General features: G+C 37.7%; 2 non-coding genes across 2 annotated transcripts; both read right to left on the reverse strand.

Annotated features, from left to right (window-relative positions):
- Positions 1 to 1,048: 1,048 nt before the first annotated feature.
- Positions 1,049 to 1,118, reverse strand: LOC145530702 (small nucleolar RNA SNORD113/SNORD114 family). The gene has a single exon (XR_014072010.1). It is a non-coding gene; the product is annotated as a small nucleolar RNA SNORD113/SNORD114 family (small nucleolar RNA).
- Positions 1,119 to 3,465: 2,347 nt separating this feature from the next.
- Positions 3,466 to 3,537, reverse strand: LOC145530719 (small nucleolar RNA SNORD113/SNORD114 family). The gene has a single exon (XR_014072023.1). It is a non-coding gene; the product is annotated as a small nucleolar RNA SNORD113/SNORD114 family (small nucleolar RNA).
- Positions 3,538 to 12,048: the final 8,511 nt, after the last annotated feature.

Below are 12,048 nucleotides of genomic sequence, written 5' to 3' on the forward strand. Positions count from 1 at the left end.
TATAGTAGATGTTTTTAAAGGGATATGAGCTTTGCACTGCCAGATTAATCATAAACTTGGATCATATCACATTCTCATAATTGGTAGAAAAGTTGCAATCCTTTCTATTTATCAACTTATTTGATTTTTCATTTTAAGCTATGTAGTAATAAGCATCACTGAATCCAACATCCAAATCAAGAATAGAGTTTTTAAATATCACAGGTGCATAGTTGCATATTCTCTGCTCTTAAGTTAATGGCCTACTAATTATTTTCATGAACTTTGTGCAGAATTGGATAGTTTTTTAAAACTAGTGCCATGGCACATTCTCACAAATAATCCTAGCTTTATCTTACTTTATGACTTTACAAAGCCTTTCATTTACTTATTTAATTTGCAATGGAATAATCTGACCATCAATTTATTTTCCTAAAAAATATATTACTTATAGTAAGATATAAAAGATATTGTATAAATATCAAATATGTAAAAAAACATTTACTGTAAATATAAACTATAATAAAATTATATATATATATGAACTATTAAACTCTCCAACTGAAACCCAGAACTGAAACACTATTTTCACATGCATAAGTCTCTATTGACTTAGAAGGAAGAAACTAGGTCCTATTTTCTTCATATGAACATCAGTAGGATAGACTAGGATTAACTATAAACCTTATTTCAGAACACATGCTCCATATTTGTTCATAGTTTGCCTTTTTAAAATAATCATTCAAGATAAATCATATTATCTCAATTACCTGAGAATTTACACATTGTATACTTGAATACCAAAAATGCTAACAATTGCTTCCAGGCGTATTACCCACAGAAATATATGACTATATCATCCTCCCACCAACTTGGAATGCACACATGGACATCCACGTGTGACCCTTTTTGTCTTCATTCACTTACACATTTATTTATTCATTCATGCATTCACTGATTCATTTACATCAATAAACACCATAATGAGGAACCACTAAGACCCAAGAACAGATCCCCAATTTGCCCTAAACTCTGTCCCCTGAAAGGGAAAAAACCAACTCCTCTTCTAATGGACCTCAGAGTTAGGGTTTAATCAAAATTCTTGATTCATATACCCCAGAACTCTCATCACTGATCCAAGCTCAGTACTCTTCTTTTGTTTACTTCAATACTCTTCATTTATTTCCTTATACATTGTTTATGGATTGTTTATGCATTCGTTATTTATCATTTCATTCATGGTTTCATTGAGTATTTTAAAAAATTTATTTCTGTGAATCACAAAAACCCAAGAGCAAGATCTTTGAATATTGCAGAGAGCTGTTTACAACTATTTATTTCCCACAGAGTTAACAAATGAGGTCTGTTTTTAATTGAATCTCAGTATTTCAATATAGATTAATCAATAACCTTGCTTCATACCCTTCCCATGTGTTTTACTACACTCTGCTTGCTCAGCTTTCATTTAATTTCTTCATATTTTAAAAGTAGTACAAGGAACTTACTATCTTACCCCACAACCAGAGGACTGGCAATACTTTTTATCTTGCTAGGATTTAACAACCTAGACTGTCATCAATTGAGAAACACTCCTACAATGTGGTACAAAAATAAAAAGGAATATTAAGCAACTACAAAAATGAATGCAAAACCTTCAAACTTTGTTTTGAATCGATCTCTGTTGCACTAATAGGGATTGCTCTTAATCCATGGTTAATGACACATTCTCAACAGTGTCCATATGTGGCTTCCTTTGACCTTGTCTGCAGTAGCCACTCATTCCTTTGAAACAGTTCCATGGACCACATGAATTACCTTCAAGTCAAGAACACAAACGTTGTGACTTACATGAGTCCCTTTGCCTTCTATCCACAGAAGTGACAGACAAGATCGTCATCACTGGTAATGAATAAATCAGATCAGGTATGTTGAATCTGTGGAGTAAAACACGGATTTTAGAAAACTGAAGATGCAGTGTAGATTTTTTTAAGAGACCTTAGTCTTGCTGAAACAAATTTGTCATAACATCTCCTTCTAATCACATTCAATTAGCCCAAGAATGGTTCTCTTTTTATTTTTTAAATTATTAATGTACAAAATGATGACAACTGCTACATCTGCATTCTAGTGTAATAATTAAGAACTATGTCTGTTCCTAATTCTATCAAACCCTACCCACATAGTTAAGGCCTACAGGACTTTCTTTATAGGTCTTCCTTGATTTGAGTGAGGTAAAGATACATCATTCTTTCTTCATATTTTTGCTCACCATGCTTGACCTTACTTTATGACTTCATTCATATATTTATTTTTTATTTGTTTACTCATGGAATAACTTGTCCATTTTTTCCCAAAACAAATGCAAAGTGGTCTAAAACACTACTGTAGTGTTTTAGATATATGTCTATATAGATATATATAACTGTCTCTAAAGTTCTTTACCTAAAGTGGGCATAGCCCAATCCCCTTTTATTTATATGGACATCAGAAAAGTACAGTTAGATTAATAAATGATTTTTAATGATACAATATCCTCATTGGTCCATGTCTGCCCTCTTTTAAATAACCTTTTCCTTCACTGGGGCTTCCCTGATAGCTCAGTTGGTAAAGAATCTGCCTGCAATGCAGGGGATCCTGGTTCGATTCCTGGATCGGGAAGATCTGCTGGAGAAGGGCTGGCTACCCACTCCGGTATTTTTGGGCTTCCCTTGTGCCTCAGCTCATAAAGAATCCGCCTGCAATGTGGGAGACCTAGGGTAGATTCCTGGGTCAGGAAGATCCCCTGGAGAGGGGAAAGGCTACCCACTCCAGTATTCTGGTCTGGAGAATTCCATGGACTGTATAGTCCATGGGGTTGCGAAGAGTCAGACACGACTGAGTGACTTTCACTCACTCACTCCTTCATTAGCTAACAGTAATATCACCTACATACCCCAGGTAAGAGTCCAAAATAAGGCTACCATCTGCCCATAAACTCAACACCCAAAGAATAACAACTAAATGTATTTTTCAAAAGTGATATTGGTTGAAACAACCTGATTAAATCATAATTCTTCTCATATCATGAATTCTTAATATTGGCCCATGCTTGATCTTCTTTAATTAGGTAGTTCTGTAATCGATTATTATATTTCCATTTTTCCCCTTTCTTAATAAAATTAACAACCACCAACCCAGAACAACACTGACTCTTACATAGAGCTGCCCTAGGTTCTTGATCAACATGTTAAACACCCTGGACCCTTTATTTATTGGAATTCAACTTCACAGAAATGTTTCAAGAATAATCTATACCTCATTATGCACACTCATTGTTGGTGGTTATCTTGCTCTATCTGTTTGTCTTCATTAAATAATATGTTTATTTATTTACTCATTATTGATTCACTAATAAAAGGATCTACACCTAAGATCTATCAAAGCCTGTATTTCTAACTTCAGTGACAATCTCATATCCCACCAAAGCAGGAAATTAGGTTTGTTTCTAAAAACCTCAGAGTTATAGGGGTTAGTCAAAATCCTTGGTTTGGATATCTCAAAGTACTCATCAATGATCTAGGCCTGGGACATTTTTCTTTATTCATTTATACATTTATTAATTAATTCATTGATTCATTAATAATTCATCAATATCCTTCAATAACCATAAAGCAAGAATTTAAGAACATTTCTAACTTCTGGTTTTTGCTCATTTCTCTCAGAACTAAAACACTGTTTCTACAAGGGACCTCACTGTGGGATTTCATGCAAACCCACACTCATAATGGCAATTCTTGGTTCTTTAATCTTTCTTGATTTGTTCAAATTTTAAATGTGCAACAAAACAATTCAGGAACACCTCATTTTACTTCACTAACAATTTTCCAACTCAATAGTCTCAACAAATTGAAAGTCTAAATCTTTATTCCCGGCGGAATGTGTAAATCAACCATGGTAAAATAAATAAATAAAGTGAAATAGAAACAACTGTAAAATGAATGAAACATTTTCTTTTATCTTTTCTTTTCATGGACCTCAATCATTCAAAGGTGGGTTAATCTGGGACTTCCCTGGTGATCCAGTGATTAAGACTCTGAACTTCCACCACAGGGGCCATGGGTTCAATCGCTGGCAGAGAGCTAAGATCCCACAAGTCTCGAGGCACAGCCAATAAATAAATAAATAAATAAAATGGAGAGAAAAGCAAAGTCAAGCATATCTAAAAGTTTGTTCACCGCACATTTCATCAGTGTTCATTCTTGATCCTTTCTATGTATTTATCTATTTGTCTATTATTTAATTGGATTAGTCATGGATTAATTTAATCCTATGTCTATTGTTTGGACGATAATTAACAAGAGTAAATCAAAGCTCACACAATTCAATGTCATAAAAACACACAACCCCCCCAAAATAGACAAAAGACTTGAATTTCCAAGTTCATTCCAAGTTCCAAGTTTCCAAAGAAAACACACATATGGCTAACAGGTATATGAAAAGATGTTCATGTTGCTATCAGAGAAATGCAAATCAAAACAACAATGAGGAATCACTTGTCATAACGGCTATTATCAAAAAGTCTACAAAAAAACAAATGGTAGAGAGGATATGAAAGGAATGCAAACTAGTACAGCCACTATGGAAAACAGTATGGAGATTCCTTAAAAAACTAAAGATAAAACTACCATATCATCCAACAATTCCAGGATATATCTGGAAAAAAATGAAAATATTAATTCAAAAAGATACTTGCACCCCAATGTTCATGGTAGTCCTGTTTATAATGGCCAAGATACAAAAGCAATCCAAGTCTCCATTAACAGACAAATGGATAAGAAAATTTTATATATACATATATATTAAAATGTATACATATACACATATATATGTATGTATATTTTATGTATGTGTATATATATATATTATGGTATATTGAAAGTGAAAGTAAAAGCTGCTTAGTCGTGTCTGACTGATTGTGACCCCATGGACTATACCATCCATGGAATTCTCCGGGCCAGAATCCTGGAGTGGGTAGCCTTTCCCTTCTCCAGGGGATCTTCCCAACCCAGGGATCGAACCCAGGTCTTCCGCACTGCAGGCGGATTCTCTACCAGCTGAGGCACAAGGGAAGCCCAAAAATACTGGAGTGGGTAGCCTATCCCTTCTCCAGAGGATCTTCCCAACCCAGGGATTGAAATGGGGTCTCCTGTATTGCAGGCAGATTCTTTACCAACTGAGCTATCAGGGAAGCCCTACTACTCAGTCATAAAAAAGAATGAATTTCTGCCACTTAAAGCCATGCAGATGAACCTAAAGAATACTATGCTTAGTGAAATATGTCAGGCAGAGAAAGACAAAAACTGTATGATAAAACTTATGTGTGGAAATAAAGAATAATAAAAGTAAATGTATATGCAAAACAGAAACAGATAGTAGAGAACAAACTTGTGGATATATTTACAGCATTGTGTTCCTAGGTGGCAAAGTAGTAAAGAATCTGCCTACAAATTCAGAAGACACAAGAGACACATGTTCAAGCCGTGGGTCGTGAAGATCCCCTGGAGAAGGAAATCGCAACCCACTCCATATTCTTGCCTGAAAAATTTCACAGACAGAGGAGCCTGACATCTACAGTCAGACGCAACCAAGCACATGCACAAACAGTGTCCAAGCAGAGGCTTTAAAATGTACAGAGGTGGTCTTGCTTGGCCTCTGGAGTTTCCAGTTTTCACTATGAGACAAGCATGACCCAGACACTACAACTCCTTTATCTAAGGACTTGAATAAGAAGGCAAGAAGTGAAGTCAACCCACAAGCCTAGAGCACAAATGCTGCAAGACACCTATGTTAGAAATAAACACTACTATTGTTGTAATAATTGTTATTCTGTAAGCCAGTGAAACTGTGGGTTACTTGTTATGCAGCACTCTCACAACAATGACTAACTCATACATTTCCTCCCTTTGATTTTTAAGAGTTTATTCATTTATTGGTTTTTTGTAATATAGTCAATGAGACCACCATGAAGGTCCCATCAAACCTAACAAAAGCTATAATTTCTATCCATCTCAGTAATTTGTTGTTGTTGTTTACTGAGTCACGTTTCACTCTTTTGTAACCCCGTGGACTGTAGCCTGCCAGGATCCTCTGTCCGTGGGATTTCTCAGTAATGTATGTATATATACTAGGCATGGATATAAAAGGTAGCTAACTCTTTGTAATTCTTACCCATAAATTCTTACTTTATGAAATTAGTTTCAACTGTACAGAAAGGTATTAATACAAATATTTGCTTCATGGTATACTTTCTTCTTTGGCCCTTGTTTAGTTCTGTATGCATATTGACAATCAGTAACACCTGTCTGTATGTTTCTCACCAACAAATGTAAAGGAGACCTTTTATTTATGGACAACAGTTACTATTAATATGTTAACTACAAATGTTGGTACATGGCATATTCTCTTCCTTGCATCATACATGGAGTCTCTATTATTTATTACTCATTTTTTTAAATAAACAGTATTATTATAATGAGTATCTGCAAAACAACTATTCAACCTGCCAACCACAACCTTAAAAATAAATGCTTGATACTCTCTCACCAAAATATGCAAATCTTCAACGTTAGAGAAATGTTCACATAAACTTTGGGGCATGCATTCAAAGTAACACTTTATACTTGATAAAATAAATGAAAAAGCCTATGTCTATTTTTCATGAACCAAAGACTTTTTTGCCAGTGAATCTCAGCCATGCAGAATTGGATTAATTATCATCTTTTTCATACAGTATATTTTCATCTCTGGCCCATAATTAACCCTCTTTTATTAATTCATGTATTTAATTATTCATACCTAATATTCAAGAAATTCTCATTAACCAACCACCCAATGCAACTAATAGAGTAGCCATTATCCATATACGACTATTTAAATTTAAATTAATAAAAATAACGTAAAATTAAAAATTCAGTTCCCCATCCTCATTAACCACATTTCAAGTGCTCACTAGTCACATGTGGCTAGTGGCTACCATACTGAACAGAACAAATTTCAGATCATGTCCATCAGTGCAGAAATTTCTGTTGGACATAAAATACATTCTTTACCTATAGCTAATAGACTAGAACTGTTTCTAATGCAGCTAAGTGGGACTGATTATAATTCTTTATCATTGGTCTATGCTGATTCTCCTTGGTTTGATTTGATCATTTCTAAAGGAGTTTTAATTAACATCCATAAATCCGGTGTCTGACTCCACAGGTAGAACACTGATGCTGTCTTTCATCTCCCTTTGTGCTCCTTGCTCAATGAGTTAATAGCCTAAATCTTTATCCATGGAGGGCTTTTTAAATAAGCTAAGCACATACACACCATGAAATACAAAAGAGCTGGTAAAAGGAATGAAACATGCTAGGTTATGGTAGTCAAAAGCATAGAACTAAATTAACTGTAATCCTTTCATCTTTGGGTTGGTCTCATTATCAGTCTACATTTTGGATATTCTGTATCTTATATGTTTATCATGGGCTTCCCTTGTGGCTCAGATGGTAAAGAATCTGCCTGAAATTCAGAGATCTGGTAAATAAATAAATACATTTATTAATTTTTTTAGCACTGAAATTAACATCCAACACACCATCATGCAAAAACAGGAATATTGAATATCTACTCCTTAACCGACACATAATGGACCTGGGATGTACAGAATTGTTGGTTTAGTTGGTAAGTCTTGTCTGACTCTTTTGCAATCCCATGGACTATATCCAGTTAGGTTCCTCTGTTCATGGGACTTCCCAGGCAAGAATATTTTAGTGGATTGCCATTTCCTTTTCCAGGGAATCTTCCCAACCCAGGGATGGAACCCACATATATTGGCAAGGAGTGTCTTTACCACATGAGCCACCAGGAAAGCCCCATGTACAGAATCAGAAAAATTTTAATTCTGGAATAATTAAATATTATTAGCGGCTCATGTTTGCCCTCTCATTTTATTCATTAATTTGTTCATTCATTCATTTACTTACTTATGAATACCCTTGAATCACTGTCTAGCTGAAGATTTAAGAACATCAACTATTACTTACATTTTCTTTGCCTTATCCTTATCACCCAAATGTGAATCAAAATTTTCAGAAAAACTGCATGATTAAACAAACTATGCTGTGTCCATTTCATGCAACAGAAAGCAACTTTTTAAAAGAATGAACAGCCTGGATCATTTTTAATTAGTCTCACTTGTATAGAATTGAATTAATCAGCCTTAGTTTATGAAACATTATCCTCACCGCTCTGTGCTTTGTCCTTCTTAATTTTACGTATCCCTTTAAAAGAGTCGTAAAAGGACACTCGTGAATCTTACCCAAAATATAATAAGCTACCAATTCTTTTCATTTCTATGTGCATCTCTCACTGAGTTAACAGTCTAAACTTCACCAACAGGAAAATGTTGCTAAAACCATAGTGCATAGTAGTAGAATGCTACTAAAATAAATGAAATAGCGTATTTTTGTTTCAATGTCCCTCAAGTTTGCAGAACTGTGTATTCCTAAATCTTGGGTCATGCTATATCATCTTCTTTAGTCCATGATTTTACTAATTTTGGTTTTACTAATATAAACACCCATTTCTTTTTAATAAATCAATAAACAGATAAGGACCCACTATTCATCCCAAGGGTAAGAGAAAGTAACAATTATATTTAGATAAACATATATATTATTAATGTATAATATAATCACACACATATATACATAAAATTAACATAATGATCTGCATATATAATTACTTTTTTATTTGCTTATTTTTTACAGAGAGAACAGCCCAGTTATATTATTTTTTAATTCAGTGACAGGCCAAATGAGATTCCTCATCCTGAGTTCAGGACAGTGTCTCATCACTGGTCTACGCTTGGCCATCTTTTATTTTATTTGTTCATGTTCAATAGCGCATATGCACCCATCAACCAATCACCCAACCGTAAAACAACACTAACCATCACTCACGTTGGTTGGTCCGTGGCTCATTTCCCACAGAGGTCACAGTCAAGATCTTCATCAACAGTGTCACCAGACCCACTCCGGGGCCTCCACGCTGTGAAACACAAGGCAGATATTCAAAACGATGCAACAACCGCGATCTTCTCTAACGGTCGTCGGGTGAGCACCACAGAACTAATCACAATCTTCAGTTCCTGACACATTCTCATCACTGGCCCAAGTATACCTCTCATTGTACATATTTTTCCATCTAATAATTGTATTTATTACAATAAACATGCATGAATTCACCACCCTAATCAAAAACAAGAATAGTGACTGTTACAAACATCTGTCTCTATGCTTCTTCCTTACAGAAGAACCAGCCCTGATCGTCTTCCTAATGGACTCAGCTAGGCTGAATTGTGATAATAATGATCTTTGATTCCAGACATATTCTCATCCTTATTTCCTGGTTGTCCTTTTTATTGTTTTTACTTGTTTTTTGAAATACAATAAGCACACACGAACTCAGCACTAATCCACAACAAAAATATCAATTAGTGCTTACAGACCAATGCTTCTGATCCACAGAGGTAAGAGTTTCAGTATTCCTGTTTTAAATAGTCCACAATTGTATATAAATGGATTAATCTTAAGCCAAAATCCATAAAACGTGATCTTTGGTGGCCCACTCTTGGCTCTCATCCTGGCATGTATTTTATTTACTCATCTAATTCACTCCTAATAACATATCAAAAACACCTGAAGCCACCATTCAGCCCAAGACGAGTGACTGTTCTAGGTACCTGTAAATATACCTCCTACCCACAGTCCCAACAGCCTCAAACTTACTGGGTATTTTTTTTGTTATTTTTAATAACTACCGTTGGGTAGAACTAAATTAGTCATAACGCTTGTTTGCAAACACAGTCATCAGTGGTGCTTGCTTGGCTCTCTTTAATTCTATTTGTGCATTCATTCATTTGTACAATAACTATGCCGTGAACCCTCACTAATCCCTGCTTTTATCTGTCTACACTTCCCTTCCCACATCCAAGATCCCTTCTGGCACACAAACCCCAGTGTGCCCGTTCTATGGGACACAAACCCCCACGAAAAAGAAGAAAATAGCCCAGATCTTTTCATGTGTTAATGTCAGGTTAGCAGACCTGGAGTAATCATCACCTTTTCTGCAAACCCATTTTCACAACTGCGCTACTCAAGGCCGTTATTTCTTCATTCTTTGATTTTTTTTTTTTAATAATAAAACGAAGGACCACAAACCACTGTGATCTCTTTTTCACGTCCCTCGGTTGTGAAGAATTAATTGCAAACCTTGGTTCATGACCCCCCTCCTCCTGATGACTCTCTTATTTTACTGATTACACAAAGCACTGTAATCGCCATGCAGGCCCCACCTTCAGAGCTTCCCCACCCAGTCCCCTGCTGCCCTCTACCCTCAACAAGGACCCCCATTTCCCCTATGTCCTCTTCCCTTCCCCTCTATACATGTAAAATGTTATCACAGACGTATTCTTAAAAAGTATTTTACACAGTTCAGTGGCTGGCTGGGCCTCTGCAGGGCCTGTGTCAAGGGGGAGAATTAAATACATAAGAAGGACTTATGAGCACACCCATCAAGGGGTAGTAAAAGGACCGGAAGCTCTTTGTGTCTGCTCGCAGTCGCGAGGCACTGTGGCCCAGTGGTTGAAGCACATATGCTGGCACCACACTGCCTGCCTCCACATCCAGCCTCCAGTCTTGGCTAGCTGGGCCACATCGGGAAAGTGAACTAACCTCTCTGTGCCCGTTCTCCCCACCCGCAGTCACGGCAGCAGTGCCTAAGCAGCATCAGCCATTCTCTTCACGCCACAGTCAGCCAGGTAACCCACCCCTCCCCTCCCCAGCTCTGAGCCCCTCCCCCACGTCTTTCTTCCGTCTGCAGCAGCTGTGGTGCTAGACAGACAGACAGACCAGGTTCCACCCCAGCAGGCACTCGTGAGCGGTGTAACTGCAGAGACGTGACCTGGCTTCTCTGCCTTGTGCCCCAGACTCGTGCGACCGGTCGACTGTGGACAGCGACACCCGTGAGGGTCCAGCGTGGCGGTGCGTTAGACTACAGACCTTTCCGCAAGCAGCTCCCACCCTGCGCTCACCCTGCCCCTCCCCCACCCCCACGTTGCCCACCCGGCGGGTCCAACACCCCTGATCTGATTAGAGAAACGAATGATCTCGATGCTCAGGCCAAGCCGAGGATTTCCGAAAGGATGGGCCTCGGGCTGGAAATTGTTGGGATCTGTTCTTTTTTGGACCCGGCATCAAAGCTTAAACAAGTGCCCTGGAAAACAGAAATCCAACTAAGGGATGCGCTTTGTAAAACTAAAATTCATTTCATGAAATGGGCCTGCCTTCGGGGAGTCCATGCCCTGAGATTCTTGATGTTCACATTGTTTCCCAGAAACCAAAAAACCATGACCCTTAGTGACAAGACACAGCCAGCTTCCTTCCTGCCCTCCCAGACTGGCCTGGTGGGAGCCCAACATGCTGGCCCCAGAGCAAGTTTGAGGCATGAAAAATAAAAAATAAATGACAAGTTAAAACATATTCTATTATGCAGTTGTGCATATGATGTAATATATACACACAAACATACCCACGTGGGGACCTACATAAGGAAGTCACGGGAAGACCCCTAGTCTGGGGATCCCGACCCAGGCTCCTGCCTCTGCCTTGACCTCACCTCGGGGCATTGGGCGCTCCCCCTGCTGAACCTCAGGGGTCAGTGACCTCCCGGGCTTCCCTCCCTCCCAGAGGGTGTGACAATGAAAAGCATAGAGTTCAAGCACAAGTTTCCTCAAAGGAGCAGAGGACCGTTAACTCTGTACCTCCTGCCCCGGCCCGTAGTGTCCACAGCATGCCTTCGCGTACAATGTCCCATCTGATCTTCACAACAGTCCTGTGAATAAGACATGATCATCACAATTAGCCAACATTTACTGGATGGTCATTCTCCACCAGGCACCATGCTGCCTGCTTTGCAGTCATTGACAATACTCTGGGATGAAAACAATTCAACAGCATCTTTCTTTTTTTCCCCAAAAAAGTTTTC

Source organism: Giraffa tippelskirchi, chromosome 12 (assembly GCF_054371585.1).
Source record: "Giraffa tippelskirchi isolate mGirTip1 chromosome 12, T2T-mGirTip1v1.2.pri, whole genome shotgun sequence".
Classification (NCBI taxonomy): domain Eukaryota; kingdom Metazoa; phylum Chordata; class Mammalia; order Artiodactyla; family Giraffidae; genus Giraffa; species Giraffa tippelskirchi.